Source organism: Pan troglodytes, chromosome 19 (genome assembly GCF_028858775.2).
Source record: "Pan troglodytes isolate AG18354 chromosome 19, NHGRI_mPanTro3-v2.0_pri, whole genome shotgun sequence".
Classification (NCBI taxonomy): Eukaryota; Metazoa; Chordata; class Mammalia; order Primates; family Hominidae; genus Pan; species Pan troglodytes.
In genome coordinates this window covers 78,635,145-78,658,933 of record NC_072417.2, presented here as the reverse complement: position 1 = coordinate 78,658,933, position 23,789 = coordinate 78,635,145, and the positions used below count along the sequence as shown (strand labels likewise).

General features: G+C 42.0%; 1 protein-coding gene and 1 pseudogene across 28 annotated transcripts in view; one reads left to right on the top strand and one right to left on the bottom strand.

Annotated features, from left to right (window-relative positions):
• CEP112 (centrosomal protein 112) overlaps positions 1 to 23,789 on the top strand; it is a 555,600-nt gene that overhangs the window by 520,914 nt on the left and 10,897 nt on the right. The gene's annotated exons all lie outside the window — the stretch shown is intronic.
• LOC107969300 (dynactin subunit 6-like) lies at positions 15,091 to 18,484 on the bottom strand (annotated as a pseudogene).

Here is a 23,789-nt window from a genome sequence, read left to right as displayed (position 1 = left end):
AGGTGAAGCCTGAAGAATGCATGATGGGTGTTAAAAGTTGACACTTGTTGTTATTCAGTTTTTAAATAGGGGACAAAGAATAATAAATGTGTTTGCATTTGTGTATATTAATATACTGCCAGTAAATAGAAAAGTTCTTGAGAATTTCAATTATGAGGGTTTTTTTTTTAGTTACAACTGAGTTATAAAAATATACAGAAAGTAACAGGACCCAAACAGTGAGTTGAAATCCTGCCTGTTGGGAAATTCTAGCTATGATACCTATATAACTATTAGGGTATAATTAGCGGGTATTTTGAAAATGACAGAACACAAAAGTTTCAGACCCTCTTTTAAGCATCAGTTAAAAAACAACAACAACAAAAACAAAAACAAAAAAACCTCAAAGAACATATGCCCCACTGAAGGGACAAACAGGTTATTTTTAAAAAGAGAAGGCACTTATTCAGCAAACATTTATTCAGCACCTAGTATGTGCCAGGAGCCATTAGCCTTCGACTTTAAGATAAATAAGAGTCTTTCCTGAAGGAGCTCATAGCCAAGTAGAAGAGATTCCCAAGGTTAATTTGTATTGACTTCTTACCCCAGCATAATTCTATTTTTCTTCTCTTTTTTTTTTTTTTTAAGACGAAGTCTCGCTCTGTCGCCCAGGCTGGAGTGCAGTGGCGCGATCTCGGCTCACCGCAACCTCCGCCTCCCGGGTTCACGCCATTCTCCTGCCTCAGCCTCCTGAGTAGCTGGGACCACAGGTGCCCCCCACCACGCCTGGATAATTTTTTGTATTTTTAGTAGAGACAGGGTTTCACCGTGTTACCCAGGATGGTCTCGATCTCCTGACCTCGTGATCCACCCGCCTTGGCCCCCCAAAGTGCTGGGATTACAGGCATGAGCCACCGTACCTGGCCTTTTCTTCTTTTTTAGACCGCAGCTTCTCAATCTCTTCTATTGACTTCTGATTTTTGGCCTTCCCCATACAGTAAATAATCTCTGTTTTCTGGTATCTATTCCCTACTTCTTTCCCAGCTATACATTCTCTCTCCCTCAATGATATCATCTATCCCCATTGTCTTCAGGTCTCATTTATTGTGATGATTCTCAAATTGTTATCGCCAGGCTATACATAGCCTTTTTCAAACTCCAACCCTACGTTTATACCCTTGTGGTAACACATGCATCTCAGTCTGGCTCATCAGACTCTAAAGTCTAAAACTATTCCTTAGAAGAGAATTTCTTGCCACCAAATCTAGTTTTATACTTGAATTTGGGGCTCGATGTCATAGCATATTTTCAAAAGGAAAGAGAAATTAGTCAGTAATAGGCAGTAGTAAAAGGATTAATCTTAACACCAGGCGAAGTCAAACTGGTAGTGTGATTTCAGTGAGGAGAGAAGGGCCAGCTGCCCCTCTCCTAAAATGTTTCCCCTGCCCACCTGCTGAAAACTGAACTGATGGGGGCCAAAAAAATTCACTGCGAGACTAGAACTTTACTTGACAATCAGAGGCTTTCTAATGCAAGTTACCCATTGAAATTGTCACACATTAGAGATTTTACCAAAAGAAAGTTAGCTGGGAGAAAATGTGACAATATGGGGCATTAGATGGGGAGGGCAAGATTCTGTAAGTGGAGTGATGGAGAGAGAAAGGAGAGGCCAATGGAACCAAAGAAAAGTATCTCTTGCCAATTTTGTGTGGTGCTTGCCTGGCAGTCGAAAACAGCCTGTTCAAAAGTGACTTTGGCTAAAAGGGTGGAATGAACTCTTCCAGCCAATCAGTAACACTGAGTTGAGAGAATAGAAACCATCCAAATTCTAACAAACATGGAAAAGAAAGGAAACACTTCTTGTTCCATCCCAGGAAAGAAGGGAAAGTACCTCAACTTGATGCTATTGTCAGAGAGCACTTTTATTCCTTTTCAGCTTGTGTGATCACAGGAATGTTGCTTCCCGAAAGCCACATACAGGCAGGTGGTTTTAGAGTTTTCTTTGCCTTCTCTGCCCTCGCGGTTATGAATTATATAGACTTTTAGTACTTAACTACAAACAGAAGATCTTCCAGGTGGGGGATCTGAGTTAGGAAAAGAAAAATGCAGAAATACAAGTCACAGGGGTAATAAGGTCTCTTGGATGTGGGTAGAAAGTTCCTGACTTAATGCCGAAGGCTTAACGTGTATATTGAACAGCTTGACATACCTGGAGGGCCCTGGGGATTAGTGAAGGAGCAGGGCAGAGATGTTTTCGATGTGTGAATTGTTTACAAGCCAAAAACAAAATAAACATTGGCCCTGTCACCAACTTGTAGTTTATTGAAATGGAGTAGGTCCCCTAAGAATAGTGCCCAAGGAGGCCGGGCGCAGTGGCTCATGCCTGGAATCCCAGCACTTTGAGAGGCTGAGGCGGGCGGATCACTTGAGGTCAGGAGTTCGAGACCAGCCTGGCCAACATGGCGAAAACCATCTCTACTAAAAATACGAAAATTACCCAGGCATGGTGGTGGGCACCTGTAATCCCAGCTACTTGGGAGGCTGAACCAGGAGAATCACTTGAATCTGGGAGGCCGAGGTTGCAGTGAGTGGAGACTGCGCCACTGCACTCCACCCTGGGTGACACAGCGAGACTCAGTCTCAAAAAAAAAAAAAAGTGCCCAAGGGAGTGGCGCAGTCATCGGCCTCCCTCTGAGCACAGTGACTGCTGCAGGTCAGACGTCACTGCTAGGTGAGCTTCCATGGGTCCTGCTGTGACTCATTATTGAGTGTTTTGCTCTTCATGGTTCTACAAGTTACGTTTATCCTCAGTATACAAATATCACAAACTGATTTTAATCAGGTTTCTAAGTTTGTCTAAATGTGAGAAATTTAAAATACTATATACCTGTACCTAAAATTAATGACCACCCTAAAATATTATTGCTTCTAATTTTTAGCCTCTATGAGAGATTCCTCTCAATAGGTTGTGTGTGTGTGTGTGTGTGTGTGTGTAAGAGTACAAATGTTCTTAAAACTCATATCCTTCTTAAATTATAGATGTACGAGTGAAAATAATATATATTTTTTTGCTTTCTAGCACATTATAGTGGGACCACAGTTTTAGTCAATCCTATAAAAGGTACCAACTCAGAATATGTCATTTTACTCCCCCCTCCATTGCCCTGGAGTTGTGATTCCTCTGTAATTCATCGGGCTTCTACATTTGGTTCCCTGGACATCCTCCCAAGCTTGTTCAACCATTAGCCCTCTGGAGTTCTGGGTTTAAGTACTGTCAGATCAGATTTAAATCATGTGTTAAGGCTTGGTGGGTCCATCATTGTCCTCAATTTAAGAAGCATTATAGAGGTCACGACATTGCTACAAAGAAGGTGGCACTAATCCCTCACTTTATAAAAGGGAATGCTGTGGTATGCATTACACCAAAAGACCCAGCCCCACCAGCACCACAGCCCAGAGAGCCAGCAATGTGCTCATTTCCTCCACCCTCCCTGCATACTTCCAGGGATGGGTAGTACAAAACCAGATGTAAACTATTTTTCAAATACTCCTCTGACTTAGCATTAAGTTTCCCTTAGACCAGATGCCAGTGTTTAAATAATATCCTGAAGGATCCAAAGAGAAGGAATTACTCATTGTGTTTCATTCATATAAAACCTGAAATACAGAGGGAAAGAGTACAAAGGAACCAAGTACCTTGAATATGCCTTGCCAGAGTATAATAATTTGAAAAGAATACTGCCTCACTTATGAATGCTCAAAAGTGAAGTGTTTTTTTTCTTTAATTATCAATTGAACTTTCCATTATTTGTTATTAGTGCTCTTTAGGAAAAATTAAAAGCAAACCATTATGATTTCTTTTGCAAAGCAATTTCGTTATGTTTTCAGGAAATTGAGCGACACTTGCTTTAAAGTGGCTCTGTCCTTCAATCACTTCCATTTACTTATTTTATTGATTTATACCTTGTTCTCTGCAATTCCTACTTTGATGGCTTGCATCAATTAAGACATACAGCAAATAACTAAACTTGTTGTCTTTGTGTAAAGTTATTTTCTCTGGTGCTCCCTAGGTATTACCAAAGGCTTCACCCAGCACAAGGGACTAATGAACCCTAGATTACACCAGGGTCAGTCATCAGCAGATCGTCAGTAATGTTGGCTACTAAGTATGTGGGTGTCCCATGAGGTAGACATTGTATGAAAAAGGCCCCTACACTATGTAAAACAGAGACCAGTTAAAGGTTGACCAGCAGTGAAGAAGGTCCATTGAGGTTAAATAGCATGAATTTGTAGATGACCCTATTGAAACAGCATGTGTGTGTTTTATTATTGTTGTTTACTTTCTGTAGCAACAGGCGGTAGCCTGGGGATAAAGCATGCAGGTGTCAGGGAGCTCCCAGAGTTCGGATTTGGCCCAAAAAACCTGGCAACGTATGATTTTGTGTATAAATTGTAGGTTAAGTCCCCAAGAGACTACACAAGGAAACTAACTCATTAATTCAGAAAGTAGGCAAGTTTTGAGTGATCAGAGTTGAAATGCAGATGAACAGTGAGGTAGGCAAGGTATTTGGAGATGTGGAAGTTGGTTTGGGAGCTAGGGCAGGTGTCAGTACCCAAAGCAATCCAGTCCAGCCAGTAGGGTGTGGCAGAGTTTAAATCGAGTGGCCCTTACTACCTTGCTGGGGGACTGCTGGGGCCAGCTCATAGGGTACAAAGTCTAGGTCATTGGCAGAGAATCTCAGCCCCAGTCAAATAATTTATTAGAAATAATTGGTTGAAGAACAAATGGTTTAACCAATAAGAAGAATATGTTGCTTCATGTCAACTGAGAAGTAGCATTGGCTTCAGGGGAGGCTTAATCCAATAGCTCAAATTATGTGACCAAAAGCCAATTATTCTCTCTCCATTTTTTAACTCTGTTCCCTTATTGTTGGCTCCATTCTCCACAAATTGTCCTTTTCATGGTTGCAAGATACCTGCTATCAGTTCCTGAGCCTGTGTTTCCAGGCTCATATCAGAAGAAAAGAGAAAGTTCTGTTCCACAGAACCTCGCGCAGTATCCTAGGCTTGTCTTTCATCTGCCCTGTGCTCTAATTCTAGCAGAGACCTAGAGCAGTAGGCAGGAGGGAATGGCAGAAACCCATGCATATGAACTGGGTTAATGAAGCACACCCTTGAGGTGGTCTTGAGGCCCCTGATACTGGGTCTGCAATAGCAAGAAGAATTCAGTTGTCTGCAGCTGATGGACTGAGGCTCTTAATGTACCTCCTGTCCTGACCTGCATTGTCTCAGCAGTTTGGTGTAGGGCTAGGCTTGCCAATGGAAAGGAGGCCAGTGACACAGCAAAGTGGGGGTGAAAAAAATCTCTGGTGTGGAAATAAAAGGCATTAAAATTGAGGTAGTGTTATGGGCTGAATGTTAATGCCTCTCACCCCGCCAAAATATTGAAGCTCTGAGCACCGGTGTGATGGTATTGGAGATGGGGCCTTTGGAAGGTAATTAGGTCATGAGAGTAGGGCCTTCATGGTGAGATTATTGCCCTTACAAAAAGAGACATAAGAGAAATATTGCACTGTCTCTGCCATGTGAGGATACAGTAAGGAGGCAGCCACCTGCAAGTCAGGAGGAGAGCCCTCACCTAAACCAGACCATGCTGGTACCCTGATCTTGGATTTCCCAGCCTCTAGAACTATGAGGAATAAATGTTTGTTGTTTAAGCCACCCAATCTACAGTGTTTTGTTATAGCAGCCTGAGCTGACTAAGACAAGTGGAAACCAGGAATCCAAAGGTATCAGAGATAGTTCAGTGGGGACGCTGTGTCCTTGATGGTGTTATCAGGATTGAGAGGAAGACTGCTGGAAACCTTGGCATTCATTGTCTTGGGCTCTACCTGCTGCATCAGTCACATCTTATAACTATTTCATCACCAAGTCATGTTATTTCTACCTCCAAAATGTCACTTTAGTTCTATTCATCATCTCCATTCTCCCCATGGACATCTTTGACTCTTAATCACCTTGGATTTGGACAAAATGGTCTCTTCCTAGCTGCGTCACATCTGGGCAATCTTCCTAAAATACCATTGTCATCATGTTATTCCCCTGCTCAGAAAAACAACTGCCTCACACTCACTTATTGGATCTCTCTGCCAGACTTTTAAGTTCTCTTAAAACTTAATTAATGGACTGTCCAATATTATTTCTAAGCATTCCCCAGCATCTCCTGTCAAGCCCTCAGCCAAGTGTGTGTGGGTGCTCAGCTCTCACACCAGCCACACTCATTTTCGCCTTGGCTCGTGGTTTTTCCTTCACCTGGAATTTCCTTTTGCCAAACTTCTGCCTGTTCAGCTGCTACTCAGCTTTGGGAGCACAGCTCAAGACTCACCTCCCACAGACCTTCCCAAGCAATGCCATGGCCAAAGATCTTTTTCTTTCCCCAAATGTCTATTATACTGAGTTTCCCTGTAGCTGGATGTATAACGTTTATTTTATTTTTTATTTATTTATTTTTTTTGAGACAGAGTCTTGCTCTGTCGCCCAGGCTGGAGTGCAGTGGTACGATCTCGGCTCACTGCAAGCTCCGCCTCCCGGGTTCAGGCCATTCTCCTGCCTCAGCCTGCCGAGTAGCTGGGACTATAGGCACACGCCACCACGCCCGGCTAAGTTTTTGTATTTTTAGTAGAAACAGGGTTTCACCGTGTTAGCCAAGATGGTCCCGATCTCCTGACCTCGTGATCTGCCCGCCTCGGCCTTGTATAATGTTTATAGGTTAATTTTGCTTCCCCCCAAAACTGTTACTTCCTTGAAGACAGGGTTTGATTCCTCCTTTGTGTTCTGCACAGAACAGAGGCTACTTCTGGTCAACTCTTAGGCATTCAGCATTGTTCAGGGAGGCAAAGGAGGAAGCTGGCATAAAATGCAGATGTCTAGTTCTGTGCTGGGTTGCGGGCTGGGTTTCCTAGGCAGCTCCACCATCCTAGCACTTTCTCACCTAACTACCCACCAGTCTCTACCATCCAATTGGCTCAGAATAGTTTAAGAAATATAGGGAGCGCCTACCTTCTACTGGCCACCCCCCTTTTTCTCTCAGACTTCTTATGGTTGCCATATGTGATCCACAAACTAAGTTGAGCTATACCATGTGTAGACTAAAAAAATCTCAGACAAGTCTTCTGAAAGTTCTCATTCCATCAAACATCTACTTTGCCATAAGGGACATTTAAAGTATATATTAACCTAAGTTTACAATACAACAACCCTTTTATTTCCAAGATTACTGGATATGACAAAGATCACAGAAGATTACTGGATATGACAAAGATCACATAAGCCACCTTTAGTACAGGGACTTGGTTTCACCTGTCTTAGTATTTTAAAGCTTCCTAAGGACATAAAGAAGCAAGATTAATTCAGCTCATCAAAATGAAGGAGAAAAAAAGAGTTTTCTCAAAGCTGGATGAAAAAAGTTAACATCATACAAGATAAAATAGTATCCTTATCCCTAAAATCTTAGCCTTTCTGCTGCCAACATCAGTTTTAAATACACGTTCAAGATAAAGAGAGGGAATGAAATTGCTATAGAGACCTAAGTTGCCAACTTGGGCACTCAAGCTACACAGAAAGATCCTTCAGATAGGAGCCTCTTATGGTTGGAAATAAAGCAAAAACACACCCTCTGGAACTCTATTTGAATAAGAAAAGATGCCCTTTCGGTTTGTTTTCACTTATAGATGAAGTTGGAATTTTCACCATAATGTGTTTTACCATGTGGGCCAATAAACATGAAGAGTGGCATTCATCGTAATATCCACACACGTTTAGGATTTTTTTTCTAATTTTAAATCGTGAATTTTTTCTGCCATTTGAAGTAAAGAAAAAAGCTGGCCCAATGAGGATACTGCGGCCCTCAGCCACCAGTGATTGTTGAGAGCTTTTTTCTTTGTCTTTTTACTCTTTACCATGAATTCTTTTCAGACATCATCAGAATATGATTTCTACATTTCAGTACATTTTTAATATTAAAGAAATGCCTTCAACGGAAAGAACAAAATCTTCCTGCTCTTTATTTGACCCTTTTCGGTTTGATGTGATTTAAAAAAAGATCTGGGCAACAGTTTTATAAAGAATGCACAGAGACATTCCTGAAAGAGCACACTAGTGAAAATAATCATGAAAAAAAGATTAGAAGATGCAGCCTCTTGCTCAATCTAACATAGCTATTGCTCTCCCAGTACTGTTTCTTAAGGTTGCACTGGTTTTGTCTAAGTCAGTAACAGTGTACTTATCTTTTTCATATTCTTATGTAAGTGTTTCTAACAGAAATTGTCCTTTCATGTATGTCTAAGTGGACCAAGCCAAGTTAATATTCATTACCACCAGGCTGGGCAACATGGCAAAACCCAGTCTCTACAAAAAATACAGAACTTAGTCAGGTGTGGTGGTGCCCACCTGTGGTCCCAGCTACTCAGGAGGCCAAGGGGGGAGGATCACCTGAGCCCATGAAGTTGAGGCTGCAGTGAGCCATGATTGCATCACTGCACTCTAGCCTGGGTGACAGAGTGAGACCCTATCTCAAAAAAAATTTTTAAATAAATAAACATATATATATATTCATTATAAACACATATATATATATTCATTACCAGTTTATCTGCTGTGTAAAAAAAATATAGATGTCAATCTCTCTTAAAAGATGGAAAATGAGCTACTAACTGGCTGCCGTTTCTCCATCTCACCTAGAGCAGATGAAATGCCGATTAAGTGAGCCCAGGTCTACGTGGTTGTATATGATCTGCTTCATGCAAACTCCAGCCTACATAATAGGTTAGCAAAAATGTCTTTACATTGGCAAAAACAGTCCATGTAATGGTCTCAAACTTCAAAAGAATAATTATTTAATCTTATATACTTTTGAAATAACGTTGATCTCCGGTTCAACATAGAACTTACTCTCAGGGAACCCACAGTCTAATAGGAGAAAGCAGTGTGCAAATCAATAGTTATAATAGTATCTGATAATGAAGTACAAGCGGAGGCTCTCGGGTAGGGAAGACCTTGTACAGGTCCCGACTCAGGTACCAAGTAGCTGTGTGACTATGGATAAGCCTATTTCTTCTTATGTAAACAGCCATAAAAGTACCATATAGCATTCGTAGAAGATTAAATGAAATATACTATATGCAAAAGAGTACAATATGGTGCCTAATACATAGAAAACACTCCATAAGTGTCAATCAGTAACTGTTAGATGAACATAATACCAAGGCATTTTAGTGGAGGGGTTGGTTACCGTGACTAGAAGGCTGCGGAGGGTGTCGTGGAGAAGGTCCTGTGTAAGAATGGAGAGTGGTTCTCTAGCCAGTTCAGAGGAAGGAAGGGCGCAGAGGAGCACAAAACAGCATGTGCAAAGGCATGAGTCACAACATGACATGGGACTTTTGGGGAAAATACCAAGTCATTACTGGAGCACAAGGTCCTGGAAAATTAGTCTAAGATCATGTGAGAAGATTCTTAGATGATCCATGCAAAGGAGGTTGTCTTTAATCTACAGATGAAAGAAATCACAGAAGTGTTTTTATATGGGAGTGGGGTTGGGGTGAGATGATCAGATCTGCATTTTAGAGAAACATGCAACAGTGTGGAGAATCAGCTGGAGAAGAAAAAAACTAGAAGCAGGATGGTGACATTAGGTTTCTCTTCCTGTAACAGAAATCAAGGTATGGCCAGGCGGTGCTTTGGGAAGCCAAAGCGGGTGGATTGCTTGAGCTCACCTCAAGCAGGTGGATTGCCCAGCCTGGGCTGGGCAACATGGCAAAAACCTTGTTTCTACAAAAAAAAAAAAAAAATACAAAAATTAGCAAGGCATGGTGGTACACGCCTGTAGTCCCAGCTACTTGGGAGGTTGAGGTGGGAGGATCACCTAAGACCAGAAGGTGGAGGCTGCAGTGAGCTGTGGTTGCATCACTGCTGTCCAACCTGGGCAACAGAGTGAGAACCTGTCTGAAAAAGAAACGAGAAGAAAAAAAGAGAAGAAAGGAAGAAGGGAAGAAGGAAGGAAGGAAGGAGAGAGAGAAGAGAGAGAGAGAAAGAAAGAAAGAAGGAGGGAGGGAGGGTGGGAGGGAGAAAGGAAGGGAGGGAGGGAGGAAGGAAGGAAGGGGAGGGAGGGAGGAAGGAACGAGAAAGAGAAAAAGAAAGAAAGAGAAAGAAAGGAAGAAAGAGAGAAAAGAGAAAGAGGGAGGGAGGAAGGAAGGAAGGAGAAAAAAGAAAAAAGAAAGAAAGAGAAAGAAGGAGGGAGAGAGGGAAGGAAAGGAAGGAAGGAAGGAAGGAAGGAAGGAGAAATCAAGGTATATTAGTCTCCAATCAGAAACCTTGAGTTTTTCCATTGTCTTCAGAATAAAGCCCAGGTACCTTGGCATAAGCTTCAAAGTCCTAACCACCTTGTCTCCACCGATCTCACTTATCCCCTGCCCACCCCATGACCTCCACCCATACTCTACCCTGTGACAGTCCCTAAGCATGCCACACACAGTCACGTCTATGCTTCCTGCCCTTTCCTCCGCTAGCAGTTTTTTCTTCCTCTCATCCATCTTGAAAGTTCCTACTCGTTCTTCAATGTCCCAGTCAAATCTCATCACCTCTGTGAAGGCCTCCATTATCCCACATAGGAGTTACTGATGTCTCCTCTTCCCTTCCTGGCCTATTATATGTCAGTTATGTATTTCTGAAGCTCCTTTTTACTTCTCGTGTAAAAAGTATAAGCTTTTTTCTTTCAGAAAGCCTAAAGGAAGTATTTTGATGACGTCACACTCCCTAAGTTTTAATTGAACAAAAAATTCTTTTCTCTCTGCTGTGTAAAGGTGAACAACTCCTGAATGGAGTCAGTGTTTACAATGGTGTTAAGAAATGTTCTGCTGTGAGGTTGTGGGGTCTCAGTTCCCTTTAGCTGGAAGGTGGGAGATTCATGCACAAAATCCTCATTAGTGTTCATCGAGCTGCCTAAGTAAATCCGGGGTGCACCGGTGGGACAACGGCTGCCTTTGTCTTCCTATTTTGTGTTTTGTATAGAATACCATATCTGGCAAGACATGCCTTCTCAAACATAAGGAGATAATTGGTACTTTGAGGGAGAGGTTTAGATTATTTATAATTGTCAAGAGTTTAAATATGCAGAAAAGAAAGAGCAGTCGTAGCTTGCCTCTTTTGAAAAATGCCCTCAAACCAGGTCAGAACTCTCTGTGTAAATCAGATATTTTGAACGATATTTAACTGAAGGTTAGATGTGGATCTTTTAAGTTTTGCTTTAAAATAGGAAACTATATGTTTATCAACAAATTAATTTCTTCTTAAACTCCCCTTATTTGTAGCACTGTTGATCACCAAAATCCATCGTGATTAATCTGCTATCTAGACCATTCTATTTCCTATGCGGTGGTGATATTCAAGGCAGGGGATAGAAATGGCCTGATTTTTTTTTTTTTTTTTTTTTTTTTTGAGACAGAGTCTCGCTCTGTCACCCAGGCTGGAGTGCAGTGGCGTGATCTTGGCTCACTGCAACTGAAATGGCCTGGTCTTCTTGCTTATTTTCCTTGATCTTGGCAGCACCTAACACCTACTTTCCCTCCTTCCCTTGTGAAACCTAAAGGCTTGCTCCCCGCTCTCCTAACTTTCATCTCATCTCTGGGGCCATTTCTGGTCATTCCCTGCTTCTGCTTCCTTCTTCTACATCCTAAATGTGGAAGTCCCTTATAGATGAGCCTTGGCTCCTGGGACATTCCTGTTCTCCCCTTTCCCCTTCAGAGAGCTCTTCCATTCCCGGGGCTACAGCTTCTTCTTCTGGCCTGTGATTCTTGGGCCTCTAGTCCTGCTTTTCTCCTGAGCTCTACTCGCATATTTCCTTATGAATGTCTCCTCTGCTCCTCAAACTAAGTAAATGCAAACCCCCAAACATACCTTGTGTCTTGCTTACACCCAGACCAACTCCCTGTACTGTACCCATTGCCTTGTCTCTGCAGGAACATCACCCTTCTTCTAGGCACATGGCTGAAGCATATATTCTCATACAGCTCATCTCTTGCTTCTATTCTATGAGACAGGTAATTAATCAACTTCTATTTTATGACCTTCCCATAGCCATCACCTCAGATCAGACTGGGAGTTCCTCACTTTCCTAGATCACTCCAGCAGCTCCCAGCTGCCCCCCTGAATCCCAGAATCTCCTCTCCTGAGATTTCATCACAATATTTCCAGATCAATCCTATTCCCTTCTCCACCTCCCAGTAATAAATGGGCACAGTACAGGCTTAGATGTCAGGTTTCAATCGTGGTTCTAGCAGTTACACACTGTGAACCTGTTTCCTTCTCTATGGAGTGAGTAGATAATGTCTGTCTTCCAAATTGTATGTAAGAATTAAATAGAATCATCACAGTATGTAAAAGATTATGCAGCAATTGCTTAATACAGTATCTGGCACATATAAGATGTTCATAATGTGGGGTTTTCTTTGCTTTTTCTATTTTTTACTACGTTCAATCTAAATTTGTTGACATAACCTTTACTACCTTCCATAATTTCAAGGTGCCACCTACCTATTCAACAACAACTTTGTTCAGCCTTTTACTCATTAAAACAATATTTACTAAGCATTTGCTATGTGTCCAGTGCTCCAACCTTACTTCTATGTATAAATTGTAAATATCAGGGAGACTCCAAAACCCCCATCAGCCTCACTGAGTATCAGCCTTATTCTGTAGGTTTTCTTGGGTCTTTTATTAACAAAGTCAGTTATAAACCTCAAGAGTCTCACCTACTCTTTGGTTGGGGTTTTGTTCCTTTGTTGATGAAAACTACCTTTTTTAGGAAGTCTAGCCCCAACCAAAAAGGCCTAGTCACCCTCTTTCTGAGAGGAAAGTCAGACATTGTAAACAGAAGTGAAAAACACCCTATCCCTCCCCCAGGTTTTTCCCCAAACGCTTTCAGGGATGTACCTTGCAACATAGAGAAGGTGCTTCCTTCCAACTTGTTTAAACTTGGTCCTCCAAATATTCACGTTCTTCAACATGTACCTGTCCAGACTTTCCACATTCAGCCTTTCTCATCCCATGCCTGTAGAATTGCTGTACTGCTCAAACTGCTTTAGGACCTGTACCAGCTCTTCTTTAAAAGAATGGTGTATTCATAGTATGTATCAACCTAAGGAAACAAAAAATATTAGGAATGTTATTATTAACAAGAAAAACATTAGAAATGAGACCAAAATTATATATTCTAGCAAGAAAGGAGCTGGCATTTGGTTTTAGAAGAAAAGAGGCATGAGTCATTGACTATCTCAACCATGTATAAAAAGTCTGATAGTGAGTAAACTGGAGAAGCACAGAGGAGGCAAGAGCATGATGAAACCAACTCCCCTCCTTCGGGGTGAATCTCTAAGATCCTCTTTGATCTCAGCAGCCCCGTAGGCCCTGGTGTTTACCTCCGACTTTCTCATCTTTGAAGCCAGCCTACTTATTAATAGCCACTGTGCTGATTAAGAACTGCAATACTGAGATGACAGAATCTTCTCTCTGTCTTTAGGGAGAGCATGTGTGATGAGTTTACTCTAGACATTCCGAAGACCTTGTCATTTTGAGACAAAAACTGACTTAACACCAAAGGTTGTAAGCTCTGTGTGATTCATTCATTCATCAGCAAATATTTATTGTATTGAATTGCTACCATATGCCAGGCACCATGCTAAATGCTGAGGCCATAGCATTCAGCAAAATGAACTCAGTCCCTACCTAGTGGAGCTTGGTCTAGTCACAGGGGTCAGCCAACTTTCTATAAAGGGCCAGATAACAAATGTTTCAGGGCTTTGTGAGCTATAAGGTCTCTGTCAAGACTACTCAATACTGCCATTGTCATGAGAAAGCAATCACAGGCAATAAGTAAACAAATGAGCATGGCTGTGTTCCAGTAAAACTTTATTTACAAAAACAAGCAGTGTCCCAAATTTGGTCTGCAGGCTGAAGTTTGTTGACCCCTGGTCTAACAGATGCAACACACATAAATGTAAGTGAATATTTTGCATATTCTATGTTGTTTCAATTCAGACCGTTTGGGTTGCAAGTGACAGAAAATCTAACCCAAACTGAAAAATCCAAAGACAGGGCTAACTTTAGGTACAGATTGATAAAGGGCTTAGTTTATTTTTCTCCACTTCTCAATTCTTCCCCTGGATTGCCAAAACCCTCAGTTCACTTCTTACTCTGTGGTAGCGAGATGGTTGTCACAATTCCAGAATGACATCAATGGGGAAAGTCCAGTGGATGAGAGAGTCTGCATCCTTTGACTGTCAGTGACTCTGGTTACCTGGACTTGGATCATGTTACCAGGCCCTCAATAGTTATGGCTCCAGATAATGCGACGTGATGATTGCCTTAGGGTCCCATCACATACTCTACCCCTGACCCTTGGGTGGGTCAGAGAATGGGAGAGGGGTAGATTCCAGTTACCAGAAAACTAGTGAATAATGCTGGAGTAAATGTTGGAATGAATGCTGCTGAATAAAATCTCCGCTACATGTGTCTTGAGAAATTCTAAATGAGTACTTCCCAAGGCCACATTTATTAATAGGAGCTCTGTAATATGGTTTCAGCTTTTCCATCTCCATCAGGAAGTAAAGGGTATTGCTTATATGCAAAATACTGTCCAAAATTTTAATATTCACATGTGTTTATTTTACATCACAACCTCAATCTTTTTTTTTTCCTGTTACCAGTATTTTTATTCAGTTTAGCCTATGCTAGAATATAAATAATACATAACAATATGTCCTTTCTTGTAATGGGTAGTCTTTTACATAACTAAAATTTGTGGCTAGCAGTTTATATAACAAAAGAAAAGCTAAATCTGTAAATTATCAGAAAAGAAGCAAGGATAAAGGAAAATAATACATTTTACATGAATTATAAAGGACAGTTACAATGAAAATCCATTACTTTCCTCTCAACCCAATTTTACAATATAAAGTCAACATGTATTATTCTGTGAGCTGCTAAGAGTACATAAACACTGTGGCCCATTCAAAATACAGCAGTCAAAGACAAAATGTTATCTTCATGTCATGTACTGTTCTTAGTTCTTTACTGGAGTTGAGCTTCCTTTGGTAGTCTTCTTTAGGTGGTGGTAATTTGGCAAGATTTTCATCAAGAAATCCAGCTGTAGTGTCTGAGGCTGCGGTCGCTCAGCCTGCACCCAACAAAGGCAGTCTGCACCATAGATCACCGTATTCTCCGGGATGACTTCAAAAGTGTTTAGGTTGCAACAAGCGCCAGTGAGACAGCCACTTGTCAATATTAGATTTCTGCCTACATACACTTTTAATTCAATGACATTATTATCTCCCATCTCCATGGCTTGGGAATGACGCCAACTTTAAACACATTATTGGTGCCAATGATCATAGGTTTTGGTTCTGGATCTCCAGTGTCAAGAGTGACATTATCCGAGGAAGCATTTATGATAAGGGCCTGTTCTTCTGTCAGGTTCCCTTTGCCAATCACTATTGGCCCGGCTTCCGCAATAATTTGTGCTTTAGGATGGATCGCTGTCCGAGTTCCTCTTCTGAGTCTTTGCTGCCGTGGTACGACCCCAATGACAACCTCAATCTTATTCAGAATTTAAGTCTTTGATTCATGAAAAAATTCAGACAGTTTATTAGTAATTTTCTGGCCTTTGACTATGTTATCCATTTTCTATCTTTCCTGTGTGTGTGAATCCTTAGAGGCAGACTTACCAGACCTTTGTTTTCTTTTTGGTGTCAGAGAATCTTTTGAACTACCTGAAGCTGGATTTAGAGCATCTAAACCTAATTAAAGTACTAGGTTTGAACCATTCACTCATGCTAAAGCCACCTTTTTCTCCACAGGATCAGAAAATGGTCCTGAAAATATAACCCTTTCCAGAAACTAGTTCATGCCACCCTTCAAACAACAGAGGTCGGCAACTGCTTCCTGCACCAGCCACCCCTTGCCTTGGAGTCCCAGGCCTGTTAAGCAGCAGGCTTCACTCCCTTGCGGTGGAACGGTTCCTATGAACCGGGAATGGAGGACTCCTATTGCGCTGCACGCTTAGTTTGAGAGGACGCCAGTTAGAATAAAGAAAGTGAAGAGGAAATGATATTGAAGAAAGGGGGGAAATGAATATTTTTAAGATTGTTAAGAAAATTGCAGTTATTTCTACATTTTCACTTTATACTTCAGAATCAAAGTACATGAGCTCTGCAGCAGAGCACCTTTCTTAAAACGGATTTTTCTTGGCAGTTGCTGTGGCAACAGATGATACTTTAACCCCAATAAAAATGGAATTTCTTAGAAGGCGGTACATTTTCTCACCTGTACTACAGCATTTTTTTGGCATCATCTTTTACTACTATTTCTTTCATTCCTATTCTTTTTTTTTTTTTTTTTTTTTTTTTTTTGATGGAGTCTTGCTCTGGTTGCCAGGCTAGAGTACAGTGGCGCAATCTCGGCTTACTGCAACCTCTGTCTCCTGGGTTCAAGCGATTCTCCTGCCTCAGCCTCCCAAGCAGCTGGGACTACAGGTGCGCACCACCACGCCCGGCTAATTTTTGTATTTTTCGTAGAGATGGGTTTTCACCATGTTGGCCAGGCTGGTCTTGACCTCCTGACCTTGTGGTCTGCCCGCCTCTGGCTCCCAAAGTACTGGGATTACAGGCATGAGCCACGTGCCCAGCCCTCATTCTTATTCTTGAAACCAAAATATACTCATTCCCCTAAAAAGCCTATGCAAAAACGTTTGGCTGCATAAAGGCCCATCCCTCAGAAACATCCTCCACATTCCTGTTTATGTTACATCTGATCCCTCCCAGCAAGCCTTCCTGTGCCCAGCTCCTGCCCACCTCCTCTGGCCCTTCGCCACCCTTCAGAAGCCCTGTGTCTTTTTGCTGCACTCTTCTTACACCAGATGGCCAATTGCAGTGCCTGCCCTTGTCCACCCTCCCTCAGAGTACATGCCATGCTCCAAAGTCACCTCTTTTTCTCCCTCCCCTCCTCCTGCCCCCTTCAATCTACCCACCAGTCAAACTCACTTTACTTAACACATTCTGCTAAGCCAGACATTCAAAGAACAGTTTCTGAATAATCCACAATGAGTAGAAGTATGTTATTTTCCCTTAATCCTCCTATGTATTGGTGGAAATCCAGATGGAAAGAGAGTTTTGAGCTGAGATCCTTCCCTTAAATTAAGTCATTTACAATAAAGCAATGGTTCCCCACCTGTGGACCAGAGTTATTGACAAGGATCTGAGAAAATTCATATGCACACTGCTATACAATGAATGTTTGTGTCCCCTCCCAAATTCATGTGTTGAATCCCTAATCCCCAATGTGATGGTATTCGGAGGTGGCCTTTGGGAGGTAATTAGATCTAGATGAGGTCATGAGGGTAGGTCCCCCATAATGAGATGAATGTCTTTATAAAAAGAGGAAGAGAGACCAGAGCGCATCAAGGAAAGGCCATATGGGGAGGTCCACATACACATTGCTGTAAACTGGAAGCAGGAAGAGAGCCCTTGCCAAGAACCTGGCCATGTTGGCACCCTGATCTTGGACTTTCAGCCTCCAGAACTGTGAGAAATATATGCTTATTGATTAATCTGCTCAATCTATGGTATTTGTTATAGCAGCCCAAACTAAGACACTCACTAGCCATTGTTGGTATCCTGGATAAACAGGCACTACTGTTTTTCAAATATATATAGATTGTTTTGAATTATAAAATCTAAATTCATTTAAAATTGATTCTGGATTCATAGGAGCTTTTGGTAAGGTACTTTCTCAATCCACAGATACTAAAAAATACAAAAACATTTCAATGGAGTCCTCAATCATTAATTTATGCAAATAATTTGCTATAAGGATTTCTAATGTTGCAAATAATTAGAAATAGCAATAAAGTCTAATGATAGAGAATTGGCTAAATGGAATATATATATAAATATAATTCATGCTATATACATAATATAATGAAATATATATAATAAAAATCTCCATTAAGTCATATAATGATAACTAATGTTTATTGAACATCTATTATGTGCAACTTATAAAAATTTTGCAGGTGTTAAATCATCTAATCTTCACAGTGGCCTTGAAAAGTTATTTTCCTGATAAGGAAACTGAGGCACAGAGAAGTTACTCTTTCTGGGAGCACACAGATTAGGGGCACAACTCAGACCCAACTCCAGATACCCCAGTTTCAGCATCTGGGCTCTTAATCCCTACACTTTATTAAATCAAAAGATTACAAAACAGTCTGTCCTTTTCTACTAGATGGCTCTATTAGCTCATATTACCAGGCACCCCCTCAGCTCCAAACACTCTACAATGATTGATAAAATATAAAAAGAGATCGCATTGTGGTTTTGATTTGCATTTTCCTGATCATTAGTGATGTTGAGCATTTTTTGCCATTTGTATACCACCTTACACTCTCAAGAATGGCCATAATCAGCTGGGCGCAGTGGCTCATGCCTGTTATCCCAGCACTTTGGGAGGCCAAGGCAGGCGGCTCACCTGAGGTCAGGAGTTGGAGACCAGCCTGGCGAACATGGTGAAACCCTATCTCTACTAAAAATGCAAAAATTAGCTGGGTGTAGTGGTGGTGCATGCCTTAATCCCAGCTACTGAGGAGGCTGAGGCAGGAGAATCACTTGAACCTGGGAGTTGGAGTTTGTAGTGAGCTGAGACCATGCCACCGCACTTCTGCCTGGGTGACAGAGTGAGACTTGACAAGAAAGAAAGAAAAGAAAGGAAAGAAGGAAGGAAGGAAGGAGAAAGAAAGAGAAAGAGAAAGAAAGAGAGAGGAAGGAAGGAATGACCATAATCAAAAAATCAAAAAATAATAGATTTTGGTGTGGATGCAATGAAAAGGGAACACTTCTACACTGCTGTTGGGAATGTAAACTAGTACAACCACTATGGAAAACAGTGTGGATATTTCTTAAAGAAGTGAAAGTAGAACTATCACTTGATCCAGCAATCCCAATACTAGGTATCTACCCAGAGGAAAAGAAGTCATTAAATGAAAAAGATACGTGCACACACATGTTTATGGCAGCACAATTCACAAGGGGTGCATAAACGTGGAACCAACCCAGATGTCCATCAATCAATGAGTGGATAAAGAAACTCTGGTCTATATGCAATAGAATACTACTCAGCCATAAAAAGGAATGAATTAATGGCATTCACAGCAACCTGAATGGAGTTGGAGACTATTACTCTAAGTGAAGTAACTCGGGGATGGAAAACTAAACATCATATGTTCTCACTTGTAAGTGGGAGCTAAGCTATGAGGATACAAAGGAATAAGAATGACACAATGGACTTTGGGGACTCAGGGAGAAAGGGTGGGAAGGGGGCGAGGAATAAAAGACTATACACTGGGTTCAGTGTATACTGCTCGGGTGATGGTTTGCACCAAATTTTCACAAATCACCACTAAAGAACTTACTCATGTAACCAAATACCACCTGTTCCCCAAAAACCTTATGGAAATAAAATATATATATACATAAAAAATATATAGAGAAAGAGAGAAAAAAAAGAGAGCGAGAGAGAGAATTAGAAAGATGGATTTGTTTTCTTGGCTCACTGCAACCTCCGCCTCCTGGGTTCAAGCGATTCTCCTGCCTCAGCCTCCCTGAGTAGCTGGGACTACAGGCACTTGCCACCATGCCCAGCTAATTTTTTTTTTTTTTTGTATTTTTAGTAGAGAGTTTTCACCATGTTGGCTAGGCTGGTCTTGAACTCTTGACCTCAGCTGATCTGCCCACCTTGGCCTCCCAAAGTGCTGGGATTACAGGCATGAGCCACCGCTCCTGGCCAGTATTTGGTATTAAAAGCAAGACGAACATCTCTGTGATGTAGAAACAGAGCAGAACCCAAGTGGTGAGTGAGGCCACAGCCTCCAGGTACTGAGCCCAGCAGCAAGCAGAGGCAGCTGGGAGGAAACCTGTTAGGGATGACAGGGGCTAAAAATGCTAGAAGTGCTTCTTGCCAGGAAAGTGCTAGGAGCCTGGGTTGCAGCTTGAAAGCAAGGGCTGGTGTGGGGCCCGTTTTTGCTAATGAAGCTCATGCCTGCCACACTCAGGGCTATATGGCTTGTCTAAAGGGGAGTCAGTTGGCCCCAACACAGCCTCATCATGAAGGTCTGGCCAAGCTCCCTCCCCCTGGGTGCCTAGATCTGCACCCTCCCTGACATCACCACAGAGCAGGGGCCCCCAACATCCAGAGGTCCAGATGGACACAGTGGCAAAACCCCACACAACAAGAAAGAAGAATGAGAGAAAAAACAAGAACCATCCTGTTGTGAGAAAAAGCACAGGGCATTGGTGAATGAATTGAAAGAAAGCAAACATGTCTGGTATTCCAGAGGCCAGGTGACTCTCTGGAGTTGCAGGAGGTTAGCAGGTGGATAGGGCCAGACAGTACAGGGCCTTGTTGGCCATATACAGGATATTAATTTTCATCTTAAAAGTTAAGCAAATTCTGCTTGAAAAGCAAAACCAACATGCCAATATTGCAGTCATCCAGGTGCAAGATGAATGTATTGAATGTATTCTGGATTGGGATGGTACCAGTGGCAAAGTGGAAAGAGATTAAGGAGATAACATCCATAGAATTCTACTTAGTTCCCCTTTTTCTCTGCTGAACTGCCCCCAGAAATGCTTGTTGGGCTTTGTAAAGTAATATTAGGCACACTTTTTTTTTTTTTTTTTTTTTTTTGAGACAGGGTCTTATTCAGTTGCCTAGGCTGGGTGCAGTGGCAGAAACATAGCTCACTGCAGCCTGGACCTCCTGGACTCAAGTGACCCTCCTACCTCAGACTCTCAAGTAGCTGGGACCGCAGATGCATGCCACCACGCCCAGCTAATTTTTTTTTATTTTTAGTAGAAATGAGGTCTCATTATGTTGCCCAGGCTGGTCTTGAACTCTTGAGTTCAAGCGATACTCCTGCCTCAGCCTCCCAAAGTGCTGGGATTAGAGGCATGAGCCACCACACCTGGCCTCATGCACACTTATTTTCCTGAACTGCTTCACGCTTACCTCAAAATATGATAATAAAGGACTATGCAGAGACATATAAACCACCACTGTAGCATAAACCAGTGGCAATGGAATAGGAGGTTCCTCTTTTCTCAGCTCCTCAAAAGACAATTCCGTGTTAGGCACATTGGAGCTTGCAATAAAATAACTTGCATTTGAGGCCTGTGCCTAAGCTGATTGCACAGAGCTGCACATTTCCATCTTAGTTTTTGTTTTATTATAAACAAGTTGACATATTTGACATGGTTTTGACATATTGACATGACTGGTTGATACAGTGTGTGTGTGTGTGTGTGTGTGTGTGTGTGTGTGTGTGTGTGTGTGTTTGTTTGTTTGTTTTGAGACAGACTCTCACTCTGTTGCCCAGGCTGGAGTGCAGTGGCACGATGTTGGCTCACTGCAACCTCCACGTCCTGGCTTCAAGCGATTCTTCTGCCTCAGCCTCCCGAGTAGCTGGGATTACAGGCGCCTGCCACCATGCCTGGCTAATTTTTGTATTTTTAGTGGAGACGGGGTTTCGCCATGTTGGCTAGGCTGGTCTTGAACTCCTGACCTCAGGTGATCCACCCACCTCGGCCTCCCAGAGTGCTGGGATTACAGGCATGAGCCAGTCCGCCCGGTCAATGCAGTGTTTTTTGAATAAAAACATGATAAAATATGTTTTAGTTCTCCCTTCGCTATTTTTAATGAAATTATAGATTTTCAAGGCTCCTTTTTTCCAATGTCACTTTGAATTTTTATCTCTAGGGACCCTTTGGCTCAAGTCAACTGCACATTCCATACACCTTATAGTCTATTATTTATGCAAATGATCATTTGTCTGATTACCCTTGATGTCAGTTCTACTTGATTGGAACATGAAACTCTAGTTAGGGATGGTCTTGGTCTTCACAGTTCACTTTAAAAGTTAAGGGAATCATAGTGTCAGTGCCGTGCCTTGGAGGGAAAAGTGGGCAGTCTGTTGCCACGGAGCAGGGCACAGCCCTTTAGTCACATGGGCACCATGTTATAAAGACCCCATTTCCACTCAGCTTACAGGAGTCATTACTAGTTATAGAAATGTCATTATCACAATGTCCTGAGTGAGTTTCCTAATTTTATTTTGCTAAAGGAAGGAAGATGAAGGAAGGTAGAGAGAGAAGTAACCGTGGTGGAGAGAGGGAATCCCCTCTCTTTGGTGCAATGTGGTTGAGGGATGTGGAAGAGCACGTGATTATCCACAGTGCTTTTTGAGGATGGTGGGAATGGAGAGAGGATGGAAATGAGCCACAGCAGACCAGCCTTTGAATACCTTCGTGTTTAATAGACATCACTCACTGGTATAATAGGACACTTTATGCTAATGAATTTAATATTCAAATATAGTAATAAAATACATGTATGAGTAAAAATTTTGATCTTGAATCAAAGGAATTTTGTGTCCATCAAACCCATTGCTTAACTCCACTCAACCTCATCTTGCTTCATGGTCTGTTGTAAGGCCAGATTGTTTCATAGTCAAGCAGTTCCAAGTTCATGAATAGTCCACAGGTAAAAGTTCTCATTCTCTCATTGTTTCCCCTTAAACACAGCCTGGGTCAGAGGTGGGGATAGAAAAGCAGTAGCAAAAGCCAGGCATGGTGGCTTATGCCTATCATCTTAGCACTTTGGGAGGCCAAGGCATGAGGATCACTTGAGCTCAGGAGTTTGAGACCAGCCTAGGCAACATAGTGAGAAACTATCCATATGGGAAAAAAAAAAAAAAATTAGCTGGGCATGGTGGCACGCACCTGTAGTCCCAGCTACTCGGGAGGCTGAGGCAGGAGGATCACTTGAGCCTCGGGAGGTTGAGGCTGCAATAAGCTGTGATTGTGCCATGGCACTCCAGCCTAGATGACAGAGCAAGACCCTGTCTCTTGAAAAAAAAAAAAAAAAAAAAAAAAAAAGGCCGGGCACGGTGGCTTATGCCTGTAATCCCAGTACTTCGGGAGGCCAAGGTGGGTGGATCACCTGAGGTCGAGAGTTTGAGACCAGACTGACCAACATGGAGAAACCCCATCTCTACTAAAAATACAAAATTAGCCAGGAATGGTGGTGCATGCCTATAATCCCAGCTACTCGGGAGGCTGAGGCAGGAGAATCGCTTGAACCCAGGAGGCGGAGGCTGCGCTGAGCCGAGATCGCGCCATTGCACTCCAGCCTGGGCAAGAAAAGCAAAACTCTGTCTCAAAAAAAAAAAAAAAAAAAAAAAAAAACAAGAATCAAGAGTGATATATAGGCATATAAACTAATTATTTCCTTTTCTTTTGTCATTTTGCCATGTGACAAATTTACATGTATCCTTCACTGGTTGGATTTTTGAATATGTGCTTCTTTGGGGAATTTGTGAAACTTTTATTTTAGGTCAGACATATACGTTGCATTTGTGTAGGTTTTCTTCAGTTGGTCGTATATAAATCTGTAGTAAGCTAAAATTTTAAAATCAATGGGAAGGCGTGGGGAGTCCTCTGGAACCAGTTATTGTTGTCATTGTTATTGTTGTCACATTTTTAAAAAGATCGCTGACTAGATGGATGTCTGGAAGCACTGCAGTTCAACGCCCCATCCCCTGGCCCTGGCCCCTGTTGTGCTGGGGAAAGCACTAGAGCGTGGTAGCAAAGACTCCTCTTACCCACGTGTCTCTGGCATTCTCTTCCCCCTGGGGTGGAAAAATCAGCTCAGCA